At 35.4% G+C, this 11,524-nt stretch overlaps 1 long non-coding RNA gene across 1 annotated transcript; it reads right to left on the bottom strand.

Moving 5' to 3' along the window:
* Positions 1-6,381: 6,381 nt before the first annotated feature.
* LOC144707346 (uncharacterized) lies at positions 6,382-8,463 on the bottom strand. The gene is made up of 3 exons (XR_013582457.1): positions 8,437-8,463; positions 6,999-7,079; positions 6,382-6,688 (listed from the first exon to the last, which is right to left on the bottom strand). It is a non-coding gene; the product is annotated as an uncharacterized LOC144707346 (long non-coding RNA).
* Between the last annotated feature and the right edge of the window lie 3,061 nt (positions 8,464-11,524).

Genomic DNA, 11,524 nt, shown 5'->3' with positions numbered 1-11,524 from the left:
CCCAATCCTATCAGTGAAAAACAATGCACCTAAAAGTGATGCCACCTCTGACAACTGTGTATAAGGTAAAATGAAAAGAAATAGTAATATAAAATTGAAGAAAATACCTCAAAGATTATTTTTATCATTTTACTCATTTTTCCTTTGAATAATTATATATAACCTTCTTCAAATACATATTCTATAATGTAAATAAGGGTAAATTTTATTCAAGATTTTTTCGTCGTTCAAAAAGTGAAATTAAACCCTGAATTTTTTATTTTTCAAATAATATTTACAATGATTAGGCAGTCCTTCACCTGTATTACATTATTCAAAAATAAGAAATTTGTATTTCTTCCCAAATTTGATAATTTAACCATGAAAAACTTACTCAAGTGAGCGCTAAAGGTTACAAAGATATAATGAAAATATTGCGTCAATAGGCCCATAAATTTATGTTTTTATTATGTTTCATATGCATGTATTAAATCACTGAATCTTCACTTATTTTGGCTAAAATAAAAATGTAGTGCTTTAGTGACTTGTAACTCTATGTCTTTCCCATTATGATCCCTAAATTACATTTCAGAATAGTTCACGCCAAGTCTACCTGAAAATCAACCTGGTAGAAAATTTAATAATAAATTGAAAAAATTCATAATCCAGCTTCAAAATTGAATCTTGAAAAAATAAATCAGGTATCACTTTTAAAAAATGGCGAGATACCTAGTGAACAATTGAATTGATTAAAGTTGAATAATACTAAACTATAATGAAAGCTATTGAAAAATTTAAAACAACAACAAACTTGACAGCTCATACTTAATAAGAATAATCTCTTTAAATTTTATCATTGGAAATCAGTTGATTTTTTGCATAAAACCTTAATCTGTGTTATATGAGTGAAACTTATGACAACAATGAACTGAGAAGGCAACTTTTTAAAAAACTGAAGATTGAAATTTTTGCCTTCAAGAAGGGATACGATATTTATCTATCAAAGTTATTATATATTCTTAACTTTTATTTGCATAAATAAAATCAATCATGATCGGCTTATATATGATAATGATACCAATGTTTTAGGGAAACTAAGATCATAACCTAAGAATTAATGTACCATATGTCATTTAAATACTCTGATTTAATGAGAAATATATATGATAATTTCCTTACCAAGCATAGATAACATGGAGAGCATGTAATTATGGGGAAAAAGTATTTTCTAGATTTTATTTTTAAACGTATTTTTTTAGATTTTTTTTTTATGTTTCTTTATTTTTTTTAGATTTTTTTTTCATGTGCTCTATATTATTTCCAAGTTAAAATTCAAAACGAATGTATGATATATTTGTAAAAACTTGGGTCCAAACTTTGTCGTGTCATAGATATCTAGATTTCTTCTACATGCTTATTGAATATTTCTACATGCATATATGTGAAGTATCAACAAAATAGAGTAACATGGTTTCCAGGTATGATTTCTCTACATTCTTATTCTCCTTGATACAATTCTCTAGTCATTGTTATACCAGTGGAACGATTATTGGTCAACCCAAATCCACTATCTGATCAAGCATCAGGATTAATAATTTTTTCTCCAAAAACATTTTTCCTCCAAGTAGTCTCATGTATGATATTTTTGAAATAATATGTTCAACAGGTATTGATAGTAATATTTTTAAACACACCCACTAATGGGAAAAATAATTACAGATTGATGCATTAAGTGTTGAAATATTATAGTTTCAATTTTTCATATCCCACGATTGTACCACTAAACTTTACACCAAATGTCAACTATCTTCCTAAAAGAAAAGATAAAAAATACTACCTCATTTCATTATCTCCAACTAGGTTTATCATAATTCAATGATAGGGTATGATATTTAGACCGAACATATTTGTTTCATCATAAACAGACGGAGACACATCAGAATATTAACCCAAGTTTTGCATGTCATCTTAGGATTTCAATAATAACTTCAGAAATGATGTATTCTGACAGTTAATATTCATCAAACCACACATAATCATTCGAATCCCATGGCTTTCAATGGATTATTTTTTTATGATGGAGCATACTAAGACAATATTTTACAAGAACATTGTTTCACAAATTTAAGTGTATTACTTGATACATGGGAGTAAAATGAATAAGTCATCTTAGATCCTCGTGGATCAACAAATCCAGAAATTTTCTAAGACTTAGAACATATTTATTATCATGTGAATAGACTTTCCATTTAACAAATCATTAAATAACAAGTCATTAAAAAATTTAAAGGATACCATCAAGATCCATGAATTTATGTTAATTAATTAGTTAATTAAAATAACATTGTGCTGACCATTTTCAAGTTATTTCATATGCTTATTAAGCCCCCTCTACATCAAGTTCTTATTTTGCATGTATAAATGGTTTTTCTTATGCATGGACTAGGGTTCGCCCGTCCCGATATCCGTCCGATATCCGATATCCGGACTAAAGAGGGACGGTATAGGATCTCGGATATCGGATATCGGCCGATATCCGTTCCTCAGGTTGTGGACGGATATCGATATCGGATATCGGAGGGGTAGGGACGTGGCAGATCTCGGATACCGGATATCGGTTTTCGATATCCGGATATTGGTTTTCGATATCCGGATATCGAAAATCGATATCCGGCGAATTGTTTGTACAGTTTTTGCTATCCCATACCGGAAAATTTTAAATTCCGGGAGAGTATAAGTACGGGCGGCCCACTTTTTAATTGAAACGCATTTGAGCCACCCCGTGGCCCATTAATAACGATGTTAACATTTCAAAATGACCTTAAGGAGTGTGGTTGTAATTAATAGAAATAATAATAATATTGTATTAATTGAATCAAAAAGTAAATACAATTTTCATTTACGTGAACAAACTCACATGTTGTAGTTAGTGTATTTGGCAGTGTAGATGTAGATAACAAAAATATTTATAAACGTGTTGTACTGAACAGAAAGAGTAAAAAATGTTAATAAAGTTTTTTAATTGAATTAAGAAGTAAAAAAAAATTATTTTAAGTGAACAGAATTACGTGATGTACTTAATAAAAATATTAATAAATATTTGTTAATTGAATTAAGAAGTAAAAAAAAAATTTATTTTAAGCTAACAGAATTACGGGTTGCAGTTAATAAAAATACTAAGAATTTTAATGTTATCTTGGGAAAATTCATGGCATTTGATATTTAGTTAGTGGAATTAATAAATTAATGGAGTTTTCACTTTAAGAGAAGTAAGTCACGTGTTGTAGTTAGTGTATTAAGGAGTGTGGATGTAGTTAACAGAAATATTTATTAACGTGTTGTAGTTAACAGAAACAGTATTAATTGAATTAAGAAGTAAGAACAATTTTTATTTTAAGTAAACAGAATTACGTGATGTACTTAATAAAAATATTAATAAATATTTGTTAATTGAATTAAGAAGTAAAAACAATTTTTATTTTAAGCTAACAGAATTACGGGTTGTAGTTAATAAAAATAATAATAAATTTGTGTTAACTGAATTAAAGAGTAAATACAAATTTCATTTACGTGAACAAAGTCCCGTGTTGTAGTTAGTGTATTTGGGAGCATAGATGTAGGTAACAAAAATATTAACTAACGTGTTGTAGTTATCAGAAACAGTAAAAAATAGTAATAAATAATTCTTAATTGAATTAAGAAGTGAAAACAATTTTTATTTTAAGCTAACAGAATTATGTGATGTATTTCATAAAAATAATAATAAATTTGCATTAACTGAATTAAAGAGTAAATACAAATTTCATTTACGTGAACAAAGTCCCGTGTTGTAGTTAGTGTTTTTGGGAGCGTAGTTAGTGTATTTGGGAGCGTAGTTATTGTATTTGGGAGCGTAGAAGTCACGTGTTGTAGTTAGTTTATTGAGGAGTGCAGATTAAGATTTATTAAGAGTAACGAACATATTAAGTTAATTGAGTTTATGGTGTTTCATACATAGTTAATTGAATTAAGAACTGGAAACGATTTTCATTTCAAGCGAACATACTCACCGGTTGTAGTTAATTTTCATTTATGGCGTTTGATAGTTAGTGAATGGGATGAAGAAATTAATGGCGAGTGCATTCAACTGTATTGTCGTAGTAAATTCGGGATATTTAATTACATGACTGGCCAGTGCATTAAAACTCTACTAATACAAAAGACACCATACAGTAGTGTTCGCCGGTATCCGGTTTTTCGATATTCGGTCAAAAAATTTACGGGTATGCTATGAATGTAGCCATGTCAAAAAAACATAAGCCCAACGTCTCTGTCAAAGATTTCTGCTCACCTGATCGTCACCTGCGTTGCATAAGAGAAGTGATTAGTGATAAATATGTATAAATAACATTTGGTTGAGTTATGTGACGTGTACCTCGAGAACAGCTAACCCCACCATCTTCGTCGTCCTCAATATCCTCGCCTAGCTCGACGTCATTGTACCAACGTTTCTTATCCGCACGGAGCCAACACTTCACGGTGATGAGTGTTTCAATGCTTATCGGCGAGAGACGGGAATGCTTGTACGTGACAATAGCGTTGCCAACTGAGAACATGCGCTCGGCGGGGGCGCTCGTCGCACATACGGATAACAAGTCCCTCGCGACGGCTGCAAGCAAGGGGAAACGCTTCGCCCCAGTCGTTGCCCACCAAGACAGTGGAGTGTAGACACCCTCGTTCGGCACAGTCTCCGCAAGGAACTGGTCGAACTCATCCTAGGCCGACCGCGTTGTCAACGGTGCCGGTTCCACGTGTCGCATAGTGGTGCTAAGCCACCCAACCAACTCTGCACCTCCTCGCCGCCCCCTCTGAGCGGCCATTCTCAGAACATGGCTCGACCTGTCACCGGGCAACAACGACTGTACGTACGCGATAGTCGCCTCTCGAACCCCCGGGCGGAGCATTGACCCTTTGTGGATTGGGTCCATCAACGCTCCGGCAGTGATCGCCTCATTCGCCCACAATATCTCCGCGTACTGTTTAAGTTTGGAAAGCATCGCTCTACACGCCTGTGCCATATTCGACCGATCTCCTTCGTGCAAACGTCGAACAGATGTGAAGAATGTGCCATCTTCAATTTGCTCTACCACTTCCTCCATGTGAACCCTCAGGCCGTCAATGAGATGTAGGACATCGCAGATCGCTAGCGTCACGGACTTGCAAACATGGTCTGTGGATACGGCAAAACGGCCAAGGATGCGACAGAACTGTCCGACCAATTCCTACTCGTCCTTCGACAGCTTCGAGGACGTCGCCTTCTGGCCGAAAGCCGTCGAGACTTCGTCCAGCACATCACGCTTCTCTATGGCGGCCGTCAGCATATCGTATGTGCTATTCCATGGAGTGGGGCAGTCTAGGACAACCATGTTGGTGTCCTCAACTTCGGGGTCATCTTCACATGCTTGGGTGTACAGTTCTCATCGTTGCGTAGAGCTTCGAATACTCCGCACTAAGTTGCGTACCTTCGCAACTGCATCACCCAGACATAATGGCTTGCGCGGCCCGTCAACCTCATCGGATACTGAGTAGACATCTACGAGTTCATTGTCCTAGTCGCTGTCATACTGCTCTGCGGTCATCATCACATCGCCTTCTTCAGGTTCCACGCTCTGGGCCGAAGGAATGTTGAAGCTTTTCAACGCCGCTTGCACGACAATGTTTAAAATATGTGCGAAACAAGGGACGTGCCTCCTGGCAGTAAACGTCGGGTTCACGCTCCTGACCTTTCGCGCCAACAAAGCCAACATCTTTTTGTTCGTCGTCGCATTGTCCGTAGTAACAGCATAGACCTGCATAATTACGTTAGACAAGAAAACTAGCAAGCTCTACTAATAGAACGATCAACACGTTGAGTTCTGACCTTCGTCCGCAAACAGAACTCATCTAGTGCTTGGAGAACAATGGACGCCATGTTCCCCCCGTCGTGCTTGCCGACGATTTCACGGATGGCAAGAACCCGCTCTCTGTACGTCCACGTGTCATCCACCCAGTTGACGGTGATGCCTAGCAACCCGGTCCCGTTGTCCGCAGTCCACGCATCTACAGTCAGTGATACTCGGGCCACGGTCTCCCAAAGCTTCCTCACACCAATCTTCATTTGGCCGTGCATTTGGATGGTCCACCTCTTTATGACCTTCGCACTTGGAGGATCCAGGTCTATAAGCGTAGCATACCGCCACATATCCTTGAATGCGACGTTGTCAACGATGCTCCATGGAGAATCTGTTAGGCATACGAACCGCGCAATGAAGTTCTTCGTCTCGTCTGGGGTGTGCCCCCTGATCGGCCCCGTCGGCTTGGCTCTCCCTGTTGCCTGCTCTGCATTCTGTCGGTGATGCGTGTCTGACCACGTTCTTTGGGGACTTCGCCCTTCAGTTCAGCATGACGATCTGGATGGCATGATTTGAAGTGGCGCCAAAACACATTTGTGCTTCTGTCCGCCTGCCTCTTAATGGGTCTCCTCTTACTGTGCGGGTTCAACTCCCGGCACAGTAAGCATATATAGTACCCATCTTCCGTCAGCTCGAAGTAGTCGATGATGAGGGAACGATTCGTACGAGGCCGACTCTGTACGACACGGGAAGTTCCCTCCTCTGTACGTTCGGGACGTATGACTCCTGACCCAGCTCTTTATTGGGCTGGGTCACCGCCTCCAGTTGGATTCATCTTTCTGCACAATTTCAAGTTAACCTACATGTTTTGGACCAATTAAATTCAAATCTAGATACATTAATAATCAATCGAAACAGTGGAAGTACAGAAAACTTGGCATAATCAAAATCACGACCTCCATCTTCATCATCGTAATTAACATATTCCCCACAATTTCGACGTTTGTTTTCAGAATCGTGAAGTGATAAAATATGCACGAAAAGTAGATCTAAGTTAACCATAAAAATCACATTGCCTAGACTGACACCTAAACACCAAATCAACAATAAAATCCATAGTGCAATAAAGGATTTTAGGTGAAGAAATACCGTTGAAGAGCTCTTCTTCAGTTGTAATAATGCCCATATGTGGGTCTTCTACTCTGCCGGTCCTCAATCAGACAAGCTCGTCTTCAATGAAGAGAGGGAGAAGAAAAAATGGAGTTATGAAATTGAGAGAGGGGGAAGAAAAATAGAGATTTCAAATTGCGGGAGGGAGAAGAAAAATGGAGTTATGAAATTGAGGGAGGGAGAAGAAAAATGTAGTTATGAAATTAATAGATAGAGAAGTAAAATGGAGATATGAATTTGAGAGAGGGAGAAGAGAAATAGAGATATGCAATTGAGAGAGGGAGAAGAGAAATAGAGATATGAAACTGAGAGAGAGAGAGAGAAGATAAATAGAGCTATGAAATTAAGATATGGAGAAGTAAAATGGTGATATGAAATTGAGAGAGGAAGAAGTAAACTAGAGATATGAATTTGAGAGAGGGAGAAGTAAACTAGAGATATGAATTTGAGAGAGGGAGAAGAGAAATAGAGATATGAAATTGAGAGAGGGAGAGCAGTAATAGAGTTATGAAATTAAGAGATGGGGGAAAAAATAGTGATATGATATTGAAAGAGGAAGAAGTAAAATAGAGATATGAAATTGAGAGAGGGAGAAGAGAAATGGAGTTATGAAATTAATCGATGGAGAAGTAAAATGGAGATATGAATTTGAGAGATGGAGAAGTTAAATGGAGATATGAATTTGAGAGAGGGAGAAGAGAAATAGAGATATGAAATTGAGAGAGGGAGAGCAGTAATAGAGTTATGAAATTAAGAGATGGGGAAAAAAATAGTGATATGATATTGAAAGAGGAAGATGTAAAATATAAATATGAAATTGAGAGAGGGAGAAGAGAAATGGAGTTATGAAATTAATAGATGGAGAAGTAAAATGGAGATATGAATTGGAGAGATGGAGAAGTAAAATGGAGATATGAAATTGAGAGAGGGAGAAGTAAAATAGGGATATGAAATTGAGAGAGGGAGAAGTAAAATAGAGATAGGAAATTGACAGAGATATGAAATTGAGAGAGGGAGAAGAAAAATAGATCTACGAAATTGAGAAAGGGAGAAGTAAAATAGAGATATGAAAGTGAGGGAGGGAGAAGAAAAATGGAGTTATGAAATTGATGGAGGGAGAAGTAAAGTAGGGATATGAAATTGAGAGAGGGAGAAGAAAAATAGAGATAGGAAATTGACAGAGATATGAAATTGAGAGAGGGAGAACAAAATAGAGATATGAAATTGAGAGAGGGAGAAGAAAAATAGAGCTACGAAATTGAGAAAGGGAGAAGTAAAATAGAGATATGAAAGTGAGAGAGGGAGAGGACGAAGAGAGATAGGAAATTGAGAGAGGATGAAGATAACGGGAGAGAAAAGATAGAGAAAAAGAGGAAGCTGAGAGGAAAGATAGAGAGAGAGCAGAAAATCGACTTACCCCTGTTGCCTTCTGCCGCCGTTGCCCACCACCGCCGTTGTCCGCTGTTGCTCGCCGTTGCCCGCCGGTGCTCGCCGATGCCCGCTCCCGCCGTTGCCAGAAAACAAGGTTCAAAACTTTAAAAATTCGAAATACGTAACTTATATGAAATTTCATAAAAGAACTAACTTATATGAAATGTTTATGAAATTCGATGCGGATATCGAAAACCGATATCCGCATCCGATATCCGATACCGTCATCTGTCCCCCTGAGACGGGAGACGGATCACGGTATCGGACGGATATCGGTATCGGGTATCGGCACTGTAGCAACCGATATCCGATACCGATATCCGGTATCTGGATATCGGAAAAAACCGGATATCCGTCCAGCATCCGTCCCGATACCGGTATCCGGTACCGGCATCGGGACGGGCGAACACTAGCATGGACCTTTGCCTCAACCTTAACAATAATTTACATCAAACTGAAATGAAATTTTTCCCATCCTAAGCTTAAGTAAAAATACACACATTAAATGTGGTGACACAATTATCTTTTTACGGAAGGAGTAGATAGGTTATATCACCTCATATTCTTAAAGACAATTTTATAAATTAAATAATATTAAGATCTCTAAGAGCCTCACTGTCATAGTGAAGATTTAGTACCTTTTTTTCAATATCAAAACCCCTTATGTCATAGTGAAGATTTAGAACATGATGGATCATTATGAAAATTCCGGTATACATTTGGTTCTAAAATCTTTTAGATAACTTTAGTATACATCTTTTCAACTTCAGAAAATCATTCATACCAGGGTATACAAAATATAATAAATGATATACAAGAATAATATTATTTTTCTAAATTCAGGGTTGAAAGTCACATGTTTTATTTTTGAAAATTATGGTTCATATTTTATTCATATGACTTAAAACCCTGGCACAGATATATATTCCTCATGGTCCCTAATAGATATAAATGTTTCATGAGATCTATAAAAAAATCAAAGTTTCTTATTTCACATATCCCATGATGCCATTTTAAATTCTCTTTTTTCTTGAATTAAATCAACCATTGGTTCATTTTCTCATTCATTTTATCATCAAAATGCTAAAACAAAATGTAGGAGATCTTTCTAAATGTTCAAATAATATATTTTTAAAAATAAAATGAAATAAATCGTCATAATGATGATTTTTTTAATATTTATAAGGTTCACATGAACAATCACTTAAATATTTAACATTATATTAAATCATAGAATAATCAAAAGAGTAAGGACTTGGGCCCTAAAACAAGGATCCGTTTTTATCTGTCCCCTAAATTACTAGGCAATCTAATGGCACAAAATACATGGTTGACGTCATCAAGCACCACAACCTATGATCCATGGCTCGTAAAATATTCTAATTGTAGACCACCACAAACTTCTTGGAGATCCTTGATATGAAATCACATTTTATTCAGTTTGCCGTACCTTTCTTAGTAGATACCCTTCATTGGCACTGAAAAGTATCATTGTAAAATGATGACAAGGAAGTTCCAGATATTTCAGAAGTGTCTCAAATTCATCAGAAAATGATATAAAGGAGCCCTACCTTATCAATTTTTAACCTCATTCTATTTTATTTTCTTTACCTTCATAAGGAAAATTATATTATCCATACATATCATGCATTTACATGTGATTTATTATCAGCATATCCTCAATAAAACATGAAATTATTAATGCCGTCATTTTGATAGATTTATATTATCACTGCATAAATATTTTTTCCTATAAGTATTTTTTTTCTATTATTAAATTTAAATTAAATATTTATTCCATTTTTCTGCATTATTTGACATTTTCAAGATTATTAGGATTTTTTAATCTTTTTCATGAATTTAGTTAAGTCCAAAGTATAATTTAATGTTGATTTCAATGTATTGAAGAAATTCTCAGGCTTATGTTTTCTGCATGTTGGGCTCATGGGTTGTGGATAAGGCTTGTGAGTTGCAAGAACTGGTTGCACGCATAGAAGTTTGAGCTAAGTCAACTTGGATTGTATGGAGGATCTGACTCCTCCTGGAAAACTCAACTATAATTGTGTAAACCTGAATTCCTATGATGAGGGGTATGTTTTCCAAAGTATTTAATTCAAATATTAACAATAGGCTGAAGAACAAGCCCAATCATGGACATCAAATCCATATCTCACGGAAAGCACTTTACTTTGAAATCCAAAGCACTCTATTGCACTTGTTTAAATATGTAAACCATACAAGAACACTGAGACACATAAATCATCCATTAATTATGATGTCAGGTATCCAATTGAGTTTTAATCAAGGGCTATCACACAATAGAAAATTAAATTTTAGATGGGATCTAGCAAAAATCCAACAGTTTCTTGTGTCATTTAGTTTATTTTTAATTTTAAATTTATCAAAAATCCATTCATGACTACAACACAGATTTTTGAATACTCCCACCTTATCAGAATCATCATTTTGAAAATTTCAAACATAATCACAAATAAAAAACCTTAAATGGGTACTTTAGTCATTCATTTTGGGTTGAATAATTTTCTTTGCACATGTATCATCTTTTCTATCCAAAAACTATTTCAGAAAGAATAATTTGAAGCCAAAAAAAATAAGAAACAACTCCAGGTCAAACTTAAAAATAATGTATTTCAATACATTTAACTTTTAAGGATGATTATTTATTAAATATCGAGTTACGATTAAATTGATCAAATTGAATCCATAATAAATATCTAATAACCCAATCTCTGAATGAGAGGTATCCATTTAATCCAACTTCAAGATCCTATTTTTTATTCGATATCCACATCACCACTCTAAAAACTCAACACCGTCATAATCCAACCTTAATGAAAGCTTACCTAGTCAAACATTGGTCAAATGTGATTCATGCATCATATATGTACTGTTTTTATTTTAAAATTCTAGAATGACAAGTTTCTGAATTCATTAAGGAAATAACTATTTTATCCATTTTATTATCAAGCTAAAACAGTGTTTACACTGATGCATGAATTTCATGCTTAGATAAATTTACATAGATTTTTTTACATGAAATTAGGAACTATTAT

This window comes from Wolffia australiana, chromosome 9, assembly GCF_029677425.1.
Source record: "Wolffia australiana isolate 7733 chromosome 9, ASM2967742v1".
Lineage (NCBI taxonomy): Eukaryota > Viridiplantae > Streptophyta > Magnoliopsida > Alismatales > Araceae > Wolffia > Wolffia australiana.
The sequence above is the reverse complement of the archived record's forward strand: the minus strand, read 5'-3'. Positions and strand labels throughout refer to the sequence as shown.